Genomic DNA, 12,350 nt, shown 5'->3' on the forward strand with positions numbered 1-12,350 from the left:
GGCTTAAACAATGAAGCGGCTAATTTATGGATTTTCCTGTGTTTTCTCGGTTTCACAAGCTTCAAGCCAAAAAACTGAGCCCCATAACATTAGACCAATGAAATTGCCGAAAGGGTTCAGGTGAACCAATAAAATTCTTTATATCAAATCGGGTGCGCTCTCACTGAATCATAAATATGCATGAGGTTCAACTGTGTTCTGAGCTGCACGGCATCGGGAGAAAAGCTTTACCGATGGTGATTTTTAAACACACGATGATGCCAAAAGATAAACTCCCGAGAGAAATTGTTGTGAAAGGAAGAAGGAAGACAGTGAACAATGACTTTCTTGGTAGGCTACTTTTTAGATACAAGCCGTGTAACAGACACTGTCTTTCGTTAAAGCCTGTGTAAAGTTCATTAGTTTTAATGTAGGCACCTGCAGCTTATAGACAGGTGCGGCTTATTTATGTTCAAAATGAAAATCTTTGTAACATTCAGTGGGTGCGGTTTATATTTGGATGAAATCATCAACTCCATTGTACACTTAGCAATAAGAGGGTTCATACAACACTTTAACTTAAAGCACAACCGCTGTGAGCCGGATTCGAACCGGCGTGGGAAAACCCCATTGGATTTCGAGTCCAACGCCGTAACTTCTCGGCCATCACAGCAGTGCTGAAGCGAGAAAATGGAAATGAAGAGATGTCTTTATTATTCTTTTATAGTTCGTCATAGTTTCAGCTTAAAAGAAGCATTTAGAATTGAACAGTGTCTCTGACAAACATTGGCTAAAAAAGAAACCCTCAAAGTATCTGTCCCAGACGCACCACCCTGCCAGCAACAGTCACTCAGTCCACTCAGTGCTTGGTGTCTAACAAAAGCCAGAACGTCCCTGGGTGGGTTTGGAAACCAGCCTTTTGGTTAACAACTGAAAGCGCTAACCAGTGGCGCCATTGGCTGAGAAAGAAATGAAAGATCTCTCACTGATTAGCTGTCATTACAAGAGACACAGCGCTGGCGAGCTTCGAGATCAGGCGAGATCGGCGTTATCGAGCTCAGAGTGGTATGGCCGTAGACGAGAATTGCTGATTTAAATTGCCAATTTATTTTTTTTTGTTTGTTTGCTTATATGCCTTTTCTGCTTTTCAAGTAAAACTTTTATCACAATTTATTCACCACAGTAGATGTTCATCCTTAAATTAAGCATGAAAGCAAATCGAATGTACATGAGTCAAAAAATTTGCCCAGGCCCTCAACAGTTTTTTATAAAAATCTAGAAACAACTCTGTTATGTAATTCTTTGTTTTCATCCACAATATGTTGTCTCCAAGTTCGAAGTTGCTTCACTTGCTTCACTTGTTTAAAACCCCATTTTTGCTTTCCATGACGCGTTGCTTTATTCATCCATGTACTTTTTTTTTATCATTTTCATTTATCATTTGTTCCACATCTATTAACCCCAATTCTTCCTTCTCTATTGCTCCCATTAAGGTGTTGTATGCAATTCTTGCTGGCTTCCCTTCCCATAAAAAATCTAAAAAACTTTTTTAGCCTTCTTTCTGCCCACAATGGCACAGATGATGTGTATAAAATATATCATAGATTAGAATTTTTTTTTATTTTGGCTCCTGATCCCCTACAGAACTTTTGTACCGTTTGCATTGCTTTTTTCACCAGATTTTTGACCAATGGGGTTGTGTCATCCGCATATTTAAATATTTTATTCTCTTCTCCCTCGATGCCTAATCCTTTTATTCCTTTTATTCCTGTTTTTTAGTTAGTCCAAAAGGAACCACAATTAGATGTACAATTAATGTATGGGGAATATACAAATACAACACAAATGGGTCCAAGAGTAAACAATCAAGATCAATTGCTACTGTGGACAGTGGTGCCTAATGTTTGTTAGTTGCAGCACTGCTTTGTTATTGCTGGAAGAGTAGGACTCTCAGAGCATTTGCTGTCAACAGTTGTGTGTTGCATGCTAATTTCAACAGAATTTTGGTGGTTTGTTAAAACTATGACCAGATATTAGATAGAACGTTTTCACTGCTATGGCATGGCTATTGTTTGTCGATATGTATCTTATAACTATATTTAACTATATTTGCACTTGACCATATTTTATGTTGAGGACCTTAGCAAGTCTCAAATTAATGGTAGAACTAGCATCAAGACAAAAATCAAATCTATGCTTCTGCCTTATTAGCTGTTAGTTTGAATGCATATGTCCAACCAATATTTTTTTTCTAAATCTAAGAGCAAAGAATTACAACAGCTGGCTGAGTAGTCACTGTGTGGCATCGTGGCGCTGTGGCTTAGTTGGTTAAAGTGCCTGTCTTGTAAACAGGAGATCCTGGGTTCAAATCCCAGCAGTGCCTGGTACAATTGTCCTTTGCTGCTTCTTCTTGAGTGCCTTCCAGTGTTTTCTTCATGGCTTGAGATTTGACATTGCAAGTGGATAAGATGGTTTCTCTGGGGCACTGAATGGTGAATTGCAGGCTTTGCTCTGACCCTTTTAAAAGCATCATAGTATTTTTAGCAATGGGAAAAACTGTGCTTTTATGCAAACTATGAGCCAGCCATTAAGATGAACAGTTACGAGATAGTAAAATACAGCCCTGTGCACTGTAGGGCTCAATGGATAGCGCATTGGACTGCTAGACTCAGCGGTAGAGCTATTCAAAGGTTGTGGTTTCGAGTCCCACCAGAGTCGTTGTGTTTTTCCACTTGTCTCTCTAGTAACTTTTATTGTGCACCAGGTAGATTTAAGAGCCATATTGCATGTGGCATGTCCGTGCTTCTCGTACTAAACCGAAATGCTTTGTCGGTTGTGGTTTTCAAAAAAAATCTCACATAAAAATTCCACATGGTTCTACTCGTTTGAACAAAACGTTGCTGTACCCTAATCAGATGTTCCAACACATATTCCTGACACAGAATCATTCCATACTTTGTGCTCACACATCCAAAGCCCACACTTATCTTCTGATTAGCAAAGATTAGGAACATGGGCACAACTGTTTTGTCTCATTGGCATAACCATTTATAGACTGCTTGTGTTGATTCAACTGCCAGGCAATTGTGGATTCTGAGGTGTTGATTACATGGGTATGTAATGTTTCATTAATAATTGGAGCATTTTTGAGGGCAAGGCTGGCCTGTTAGGGCGGGACGGTATCCATCCCACCCGGGAAGGTGCTGCTCTCATTTCTTGTAGTATAGGTCATAGTCTCAGAACAGCACTAGTTAACAAGTGACTGTCTAGAGCCAAGGCCAGGGAGCAGACAGACAGGCTAAACCGACCGTCTGCTAGCTGCACAGAGTCGTCACTCAGGATCCACCAAATTGAGACTGTGTCTGTCCCCCGAGCAAAACCAAAATATAGGAATTATCAGAAAGTCTGTTTTAGTAACCTGTTTAACATTAAATTAAATAGGACTGAACGCACAGCCAGCACCTCTGATCTAAAGATAGGATTGTTGAATATTAGATCTCTCACGCCAAAAGCGCTTACTATAAACAAAATTATTACCGACCAGGAGTTTAATATAATGTGTTTGACAGAAACATGGATTAAATCGAATGAATATGTAGCATTAAATGAGGCGAGTCCTGCTGGGTATAGTTACATACACCAACCCGTCTAAATGGCAGAGGAGGTGGAGTAGCAGCTATTTATAATAATAATCTAAACGTCACACAAAAGACTAAACAAAAATGTAAAACATTTGAAGTTCTTTACACCAACATAAAATATTCAGTGTCCGAAAGCAGGTCAAGTCAGTTAATTCCACTAATTATTATTTATAGACCCCCAGGGCCCTACTCTGATTTTCTGATAGAATTTGCAGATTTCATTACAAATGTAGCTACTTCTTTAGACAAAGCATTAATTGTTGGTGACTTTAATATTCATTTTGATAATCAGGAAGACTCCTTAAGAGCAGCAGTTGTGTCCATTCTAGATTCAGTTGGAATCAATCAGAATGTTATAGGACCCACTCATAGTGGTGGACACACTCTCGATTTGTTGTTAACATTTGGATTAAAAATAAAAAACGTAGTCATAATTCCACAGTCTGAAGCTATTTCAGACCATTATCTAATCTCGTTTAAAATTTGCCTAAGTCATTGCATTACTACCTCACCACGTTACCGTGTTAAGCATACTTTCACGTCAGCTACAGCAGCGCGTTTTATTAATAATCTTCCCGAAATTACGATATTAGATAGATCTCCGTCAGACCCCGCAGAGCTCGACTGGGCCACTGAGCATCTAGAAATAACGTTACGTTACACTCTAGATGATGTAGCTCCCCTTAAGACCAAAATGACCAAAATGATCAGGGAGAAAAAATTAGCACAGTGGTATAATGATTATACGCGCACCTTAAAACAGACCACTCGAAAATTAGAACGTAAATGGCGTCAAACAAAATTAACAGTATTTCAAATAGCCTGGAAGGAGAGCCTCTTAAATTATAGAAAATCTCTTAGTGCTGCTAGATCAGCATATTTCTCCACCCTCATAGAAAATAACAAGCATAATCCTAGATTTTTATTCAGCACGGTAGCAAAATTAACAGGGAATAAAAGCACTGCGCTAACGTGCACACCATCATTAGGTAGCAATGATTTCATGAACTTTTTTAATAATAAAATTGAAAACATCAGGCAAGAAATCCAGACGGTTAATATAAATCCAAACTATTTTACAAGTAACCCTGTAGACAGCAGTGTAATTATAACGGACAATCAACTACAAAGCTTCACTCCTATTCATGAGAATGACTTAATTTCATTAATCTCCTCATCAAAATCATCAACCTGCATTCTCGATCCCTTGCCTACAAGTTTCTTTAAACAGATAGCTCCAGAGGTAATTAAACCTGTTTTAAAAATAATTAACTCTTCCATTAGCACTGGTTATGTACCTAAATCCTTCAAACTGGCAGTTATCCACCCCCTTATTAAGAAACCTGACCTTGACCCATGTCAGTTGTCCAACTACAGACCGATATCAAATCTCCCCTTTATATCCATAATTTTAGAAAAGGTTGTAGCACAGCAGTTATGCTCACACCTGCTTATGAATAACATTTTTGAAATGTATCAGTCAGGATTATCCGTCGGATATGTATATATCCAATATATATATCAAGTAATTAATATATATATAACGGATCATCCGTCTCCACACTACTCTGTCCTTAAAATCTGCCTCTTTTAAACCAACCACCTGCATGTCTTCCCCTTACCACATCCATAAACCTTTTCCTTGGTCTTCCTCTTTTCCTCCTTCCTGGCAGCTCCATCTTCAGCATTCTCCTACAGATATACCCCATGTCCCTCCTCTGCACATGTCCAAACAATCTCAATCGTGCCTCTGAGCAGCTGATTTTCATTGCAGTTTGTATGGCCGTGGTACCACGCTTACAGCAATAACAAAAAGGAGCTGCAACTAACCAACATTAAGCACCACTGTTCTAAGTGGTATGAGCAGCTGATCTTTATAGGGTACAGCAAAGCATGGTCACGAGTAGAAACACGTGGAATAAGAGGAGGATTTTTTTGAAAACCGCATCCAACAAAGCATTTCGGTTTAGTACGAAAAGCACAGACATGCAATATGGCTCTTCAATCTACCTGGTGTACAATTAAAGTTACTAGAGAGACAAGTGGAAAAGCACAACGACTCTGGTGGGACTAGAACTTAAAACCTTTGAATAACTCTACTGCTGAATCTAGAAGTCCAACACGCTACCCATTGCTCCACAGAGCCCTATGTTGACTAGTGCTGTATTTTACTATCTCGTAACTGTTCATCTTAATGGCTGGCTCGAAGTTTGTATAAAAGCACAGTTTTTTCCATTGCTAACAATACTATAAAGCTTTTAAAAGGGTCAGAGCAAAGCCTGCATTTAGTGCTCCAGAGAAACCATATTATCCATTTGCAATGTTAAATCTCAAGCCATAAAGAAAACGCTGGAAGGCACTCAAGTGGAAGCAGCAAAGGACAACTGCCTCAGGCACTGCTGGGATTTGAACCCAGGATCTCCTGTTTACTAGACAGGCGCTTTAACCATCTAAGCCACAGCACCTCGATGCCACACAGTAAATACTTATGCAGCTGTTGATAAAATATAATCATAAAATATAATATATAATCATAAAATATAATCAAATACAAATTTAGTTAAAATACATATACTACTAAATGAAGATTAATTAATTAATTAAGATACATACACATACTGTTTGTTGACCACGCCCATTATGTCTGTAAACTGACCAATCAATGCAGGGTTTGTTTAAAGTTCTAGCCAATCATTGGACTTGTACAGAGTCTGTAGGGGCCTATTGAGTGACATCATCACCCGTTTACTGCTCTCAACAAGGTCCTGTAAAGTTGGCGGTGTTTTTTTTTGTTTTGTTTTTGCATCCACGCCTGAATTTATTTATTTATTTGTGTATTGTTATGTATTAATACATTTTTGATGTAAACAACGTGACATTACATACATACAACATAAAGTATTTTTTTTCCTTTTTTGAGGTAAGTAATTTGTGTAATCTGAGAGGAACTTTAACTATTTCTTTAACTGCATCAGGGACGAGCATCTTGTTGACAGCAGCTTTGCAGGCAGGTAGCATTAATGTCTCTGCCACAGTGTGGGGCTTTTTTTGATTAGGCTACGAGTTCAGCTACTAGGTAGCTCACTTTGAGATCTCTCTCATTCACCTTTGTGTTTGTTTTATTAATGTTGACATCATTAATTCTTATGTCATGAATAAACAAGGTCATTATTGCGCCACCTACTGTCACCCAATTACTGTACATGGTGGAGTATTTTCATTACTCTGCCATTCAGTACATCAGAGAAACTAAACTAAATGCAAATTATTTTCAGTAACTTAATAATTTTTTCTGGAGCAATATGAGACCAGCTCTCTCATCCACACTCCCAAATACATCAGTTGTTTGTACAGGATGAAGGCACTATACAATTCTCATCACAGTGTTAAATGAAACCTGACACACTGCTCACATCCTCACACATCTCCTTAATAGGCCAGATGTGTGAGCTTTTCAACTGCACATCTGTGATCTGGTCTAAGAGAGAGAGAGAGAGAGAGAGAGAGAGAGATACATAGTAAACATATTAAATAACAAACAAATGATTAATATAATTAGCACAAAATTAAGCAACAATCAAGCACTGACAGTGCCACTAGAGGGCAGTGTGAGACTGACAATTGTCGATGTGACCTGTGTGTTACAATTCAACTGTTTTTATAACTAATGCAGTCCTTTTTTTCTTCTTCTTCTTCTTCTTCTTCTTCTTCTTCTTCTTCTTACCTTTTTATTATTATTAGTGTTATTAGTTTAAAGTTTCTTTTACTCCAAGCTTTGATCTTTATTTTAAAAAAGTCACAATATAGAACTACTGCAACATTTCAGTGGTAACATACAGCATGTTTTTGTAAAGTAAGTGACTAAAAACCCCAAAGGATTTTTTTGTCACTTTATATGAGTTGTTATAGAAAAAGCATCAATTAAATGCAGAGAAGCCCATTTTTTAATAAGACACTGTTTTTATTTCTGTGTATTTGGGTGTGTTTAATTTTATTTAATAAGGTGATTCACAAACAGCCAGAGGTCCTGTTTCCTGTTATGCAAAGTAAAATCTTGGATCAAAAAACCTGAATCATATCCCTAGACCAAAAAGCCTTCTTGTGGAAGAAGTGTTTACTGATATGTCACTGCATAGTTCATGTGCTTTGCTGGCAAATGTTTTCAATTTAAACACATAGATAAAACTTAATGTGTCCAGCCAAAGCTGCTTCTGTAACTGCAGGAAACAGAAAGGTTCATTAGTGAACTTGCAAATACATGTCTCCTGTTCTCCATGCTAACATTTAGGAACAGTTACTGTGAAAAGAGAGCATTTTCACATTTAAATCACTCCTATCATGCAGATTACAAAAATTTTCTATGAAATGAGTCCAGGGATCTGAGCAAGCATAAATGGCTGGAAGCCCCGAAGGTCAGCAATTCCTATAATTTTTAATAGAGTTCAACATTTCAGTATTATCTCTAATGACCTCTCCTAACCATGCAGAATCTAACAGATCCACTTTAAATGACCACTTCTACCCAAACAATATCACAAAAAATTGTTGTTGACTCAAGCCTCTTAGACAGATGAAGTAGTGCATGGACCCCAACTGGTGAAACAGGGTAGCTTTAACTGAGAGAAGCCACAAATATCATCTAGTCATTTGTGAAATATGCATCTGAAGAGTGAGACTACTTGTCCAGTGCACATAGGGATGAGTTTATGTTGTATACCAAACGTTCGGCGGTCAATTATTTTTGTTTAACAGACCGTTGCTAATAATAACTGACCGCTGTCTGTCTGTCAATACTATGAATGGTAACAAATAAATAACAATCATTTATAATAATAAATAAAACACTTTTGTAATTGATTTATTCTTTGAATTGCAATGCATTGATTTTATTGAGGTTCGTACACACTTATAGCCATAAATGCAATGGTTCTAAAAATTGACATAATCTTTTCTTTCGGTGTTTCAGTTTTCGGTTTTGGCCTTGGTTTCCTCATTTTTGGTTTTTGGTTCCGGCCAAGAATTTTAATTTCGGTGCATCCCTAAAATATTATCATTGGTGTGGCCCTCTGACACAATTCAGGTTTCTCATGTGGCCCCTTGTAAAAATGTTTTGCCCACCCCTGGTCTAGGGTATGGTTCTTTGGGTGCGAAAGGTCCTGAGTTCAACTCTGGGACGAGTCTTAGTTTTACACTGAATAAACTTTGTGTGGGTAAACAAAAGCTGTAATAATGCTGTATGGCTGAACTTGGTTCTCGCTTGCTGCACGTTCCCTCACACCACCAAAGAGATTAAAATCCTTCAAGGGCGATTTCTTCTCCTGAAGCTACTGAGCCCAAAATTGCCTGAACACCTTGAAATTACTCTGGTTTTATGCTAAACAGTCTGTAAATTGATTACAAAGAAACAAAAAGAATCTTGGACCTCTGGCTGTTTGGATCTCGCCTTCTCTTCACCTACATGTGCAGGGTGTAGTGTCAATCCAGTGGTAAATCAATGCCAAGTGTTGGACTGAATAGTTTAGCTCTTCTCTGATCTTACATTGTAGGTAGCACCATGTAACGGTTTTAAAATGTTAGCATGGAGAAGAGAAGACACGTGTTTGCAATGCACAGTGACATTTTATTACAAAAGTTTAAATGAAGTTCAAATCTCTAATGAGCCTTTCTGTTTCTTGCAGTTACAGAGGGCGGCTTTGACTGAACACCTTAAAGTCTTTGGTTACTTGACAGCAAGGCTTGTTGGTCTAGCGGTATGATTCTCGCTTCGGGTGCGAGAGGTCCTGGGTTCAACTCCCGGACAAGCCCAGATTTTACAGGAATCAAGCTTAGAGAGGGTGAAAAGTGCACTGTATCGGTGATAACTTGTTTCTAGCGTGCTGCACGTTCCCAAAGTGCAGTGTTGGCTAGACATTATTAAGTAACCATTAAGACCTTTGCCATGCAACTTGTGCTCCTCCTGGCTCGTTGGTCTAGTGGTATGATTGTCGCTTTGGGTGCGAGAGGCCCCGGTTTCAAATTCCAGGAAAACCCAAATTTTGCCCACAATAACCTTTGTTGGGGTGAACAAGAGCTATCAGACAACTGTATCGCAACAACTATATGATAATTTGGTTCTCACTTGGTGCTTGTTACTTCATAACACCAAAGACGTTGAAAACCCATGAGAGCGATTTCTTGTCTTTAATATACTAAGGCCATAATAAACAACTTTTAAATTACTCTGATTTCATGCTGAACATTCTGTAAATAGATTACAAAGAAACAAAAAAAAACCTTAGATCTCTGGCTGTTTGGATTTCGCTTTTCCGTCACCAACATGTGCAGGGTGTCAGAAATCAGAAGTAATTATCTATGGGTTTTAACTTGGAAAAGTGCTGCTGCAGTGTTAAAGTGCATTGTTCTGACAAAACAATCTGCAGAGAAATTGTAAGAAACCAAAGCACAAACTTAGTAGGCAGGATTTGAACATGGCGCAGGTAGACCCCAATCTTTGTGGCAAAGATCGGCTCGGATCTACTCTTCTGGCTTCCCAGCGGTGCTGGGAAACGCAGTGGTATCCACTCAGCCATGATTATGGAAGGTTTTCCATGACCTCTGCACATCCCTCAATGAGTCGAATGGTGCTTGCCTGCATCAAAGGACATCAATGACAGTCTTTCTGTTTGGTGCACAAAGTAGGCAGGTCATTCGAATCCAGCATTTGTCCTCTTTACCCATGTACTGATCACATGCAGATCTTGAAGTAATAGGATTTTAAAATAGGTTTTACTTTTCTCCACTCTGAAATAATAATTCATTCATATCTGTGATCTCAATTGATGTCCACCTCTCTGCTAATCACATGCAAGCACTACATTCTTACCCTTATTATGGGCTTTTTCTTCGTATGCACCAAGCCTTTGGAATTCACTCCCTCCTCACATCAGAGACGCACAGAACTTCATTACTTTTAAATCCCTTTTAAAAACTCATTTTTTATGGTTGCTTTTTTTTACCATTTTGATTTTGTGTGTAATTATAAGTATGTATGTATTATTTTGCTCTATTTTTGTGTGTTGTATTCTTGTTTTCCTGTATGTAAAGCGCCTTGAGAAGCTACTTTAAAGGCGCTATATAAAAATAAAGTTATTATTATTATTATTATTCCCAGTGAAAGGTGGCTTATATAGAATTATGTGACATTTTCACCTGTAGGGAAATTTTGTTGGTTGCTCTGATCATTTCAACTTGCAAAATAGTCCAGCTAATATGAAGGAAAATGGTTCTAGTCGATTCCCCACTCTGAGTTGGAAATTGGACTGAGGTATGAAACAGGTAACATTTAGCAGAGGATGGTTTCGATCCATCGACCTCTGGCTTCTATACGGTGCTGGGAAAGGCAGTTTGGTTCTTGTCAATATCAAATGAAGCTTCAATTGAATTTGGGTTACAATACAAAGGATTCAGTCGGAGACCATGCTCAGCTATCAAGATAACAAAACAAGTGTTCAAGCCAGTGATGTCAAATGAAACCTAGACTTTTAGCTTGGTGACCATGTGTAGGCCAAATGGTGAACACGCAAAAGTCACGGACATGTTATGTTCGCGGTTTAATTATATACGGGTTTGACTTATAAAAGTGCTGCTGCAGTGTTAAAGAGCTGTGTTCTGGTGGAACAATCTGCAGGGAATTTGTAAGAAACTAAGATTACAAACAGTGTAGGCAAGATTTTAACATGACGGAGGGAGACCCCAATGGATTTCAGATCTGTTGCCTTATCCAATCAGCCATGACTACACAAGGTTCTGCCTGAAGTCTGCACATCCATCAATGAGTCAGAGACAGAGAGGAAAAAAACAGTTAATACAGACAAGCAGGCAGATGAATGGACAGACAGACAGACAGACAGACACACAGACAGACAGACAGACACACAGACAGACACACAGAATGGTAAATAGAAAAGACAAGCAGTCAGACTAAATCTAAGACTGACAGACAGATAGATAAAGACAAAAAAGCTGACAAATAGATGGCCGGATGAATAGACAGACAGACACAGACAGACAGACAGAATAATATTTGAAAGGTACCAGACTCAAGGTTCAATACCTTCAGGAAACTGAGTGTTGGATGCTTTTTTTGATGGTTGGACACTAGATTGTGATGGTGGGATGCTGGTTTGCGATGGTTGGATGCTGGTTTGTGATGGTTGGATGCTGGTTTGTGAATGGAGGGAGAAGCCGGAAAAGCATAGGAAGGAAAAAATGCATAAGGGCGCATGGAAACCAGGGGATATTTTATGAGGTTAATATTGAAGCTTCTGCTAGAGATGATGAATGCGGCGGTGCAGCTGTGGCTGCAGTGAAAAGAGACTTGTTGAATTGTGTTCACTGGGTTTCCTGCTTTAGTTAACGGCATTCATTCACGCTGTATGAAATGTCTGTGATGCAGCGCTCTGTTATACTGCATATCTGTATAATTCTATAGCTGTGGCATCATAATGATGTTATTAAGAGGGGGATTGGGACTGAAGACCTGCCACTGTATAAACTATTAGAGACAACGAGTAACGCTGTGCAGATCTACTGTGTATTTTATTTATTTATGTACAAAAATATACAATGTTATGACTATAATCTATAAAAAATATTTATAAAGAGATCACATTTTCAGGCTTTATGTGATGATGGAGGAAGCTGATCTAAGGCACTTGGTGACGGCTGAGGGAACGCGCTTAAATGTGATCT

The 12,350-nt window shown here is 38.6% G+C and overlaps 4 non-coding genes across 4 annotated transcripts; 2 read left to right on the plus strand and 2 right to left on the minus strand.

Moving 5' to 3' along the window:
* Positions 1-570: 570 nt before the first annotated feature.
* trnas-cga lies at positions 571-652 on the minus strand. The gene has a single exon. It is a non-coding gene; the product is annotated as a tRNA-Ser (tRNA).
* A 1,636-nt stretch (positions 653-2,288) lies between these two features.
* trnat-ugu lies at positions 2,289-2,362 on the plus strand. Its single transcript has one exon. It is a non-coding gene; the product is annotated as a tRNA-Thr (tRNA).
* Positions 2,363-6,011: 3,649 nt separating this feature from the next.
* Positions 6,012-6,085, minus strand: trnat-agu. Its single transcript has one exon. It is a non-coding gene; the product is annotated as a tRNA-Thr (tRNA).
* A 3,268-nt stretch (positions 6,086-9,353) lies between these two features.
* On the plus strand, positions 9,354-9,425 carry trnap-cgg. The gene has a single exon. It is a non-coding gene; the product is annotated as a tRNA-Pro (tRNA).
* The last annotated feature ends 2,925 nt before the right edge of the window (positions 9,426-12,350 follow it).

Source organism: Silurus meridionalis, chromosome 3 (genome assembly GCF_014805685.1).
Source record: "Silurus meridionalis isolate SWU-2019-XX chromosome 3, ASM1480568v1, whole genome shotgun sequence".
Taxonomy (NCBI): Eukaryota; Metazoa; Chordata; class Actinopteri; order Siluriformes; family Siluridae; genus Silurus; species Silurus meridionalis.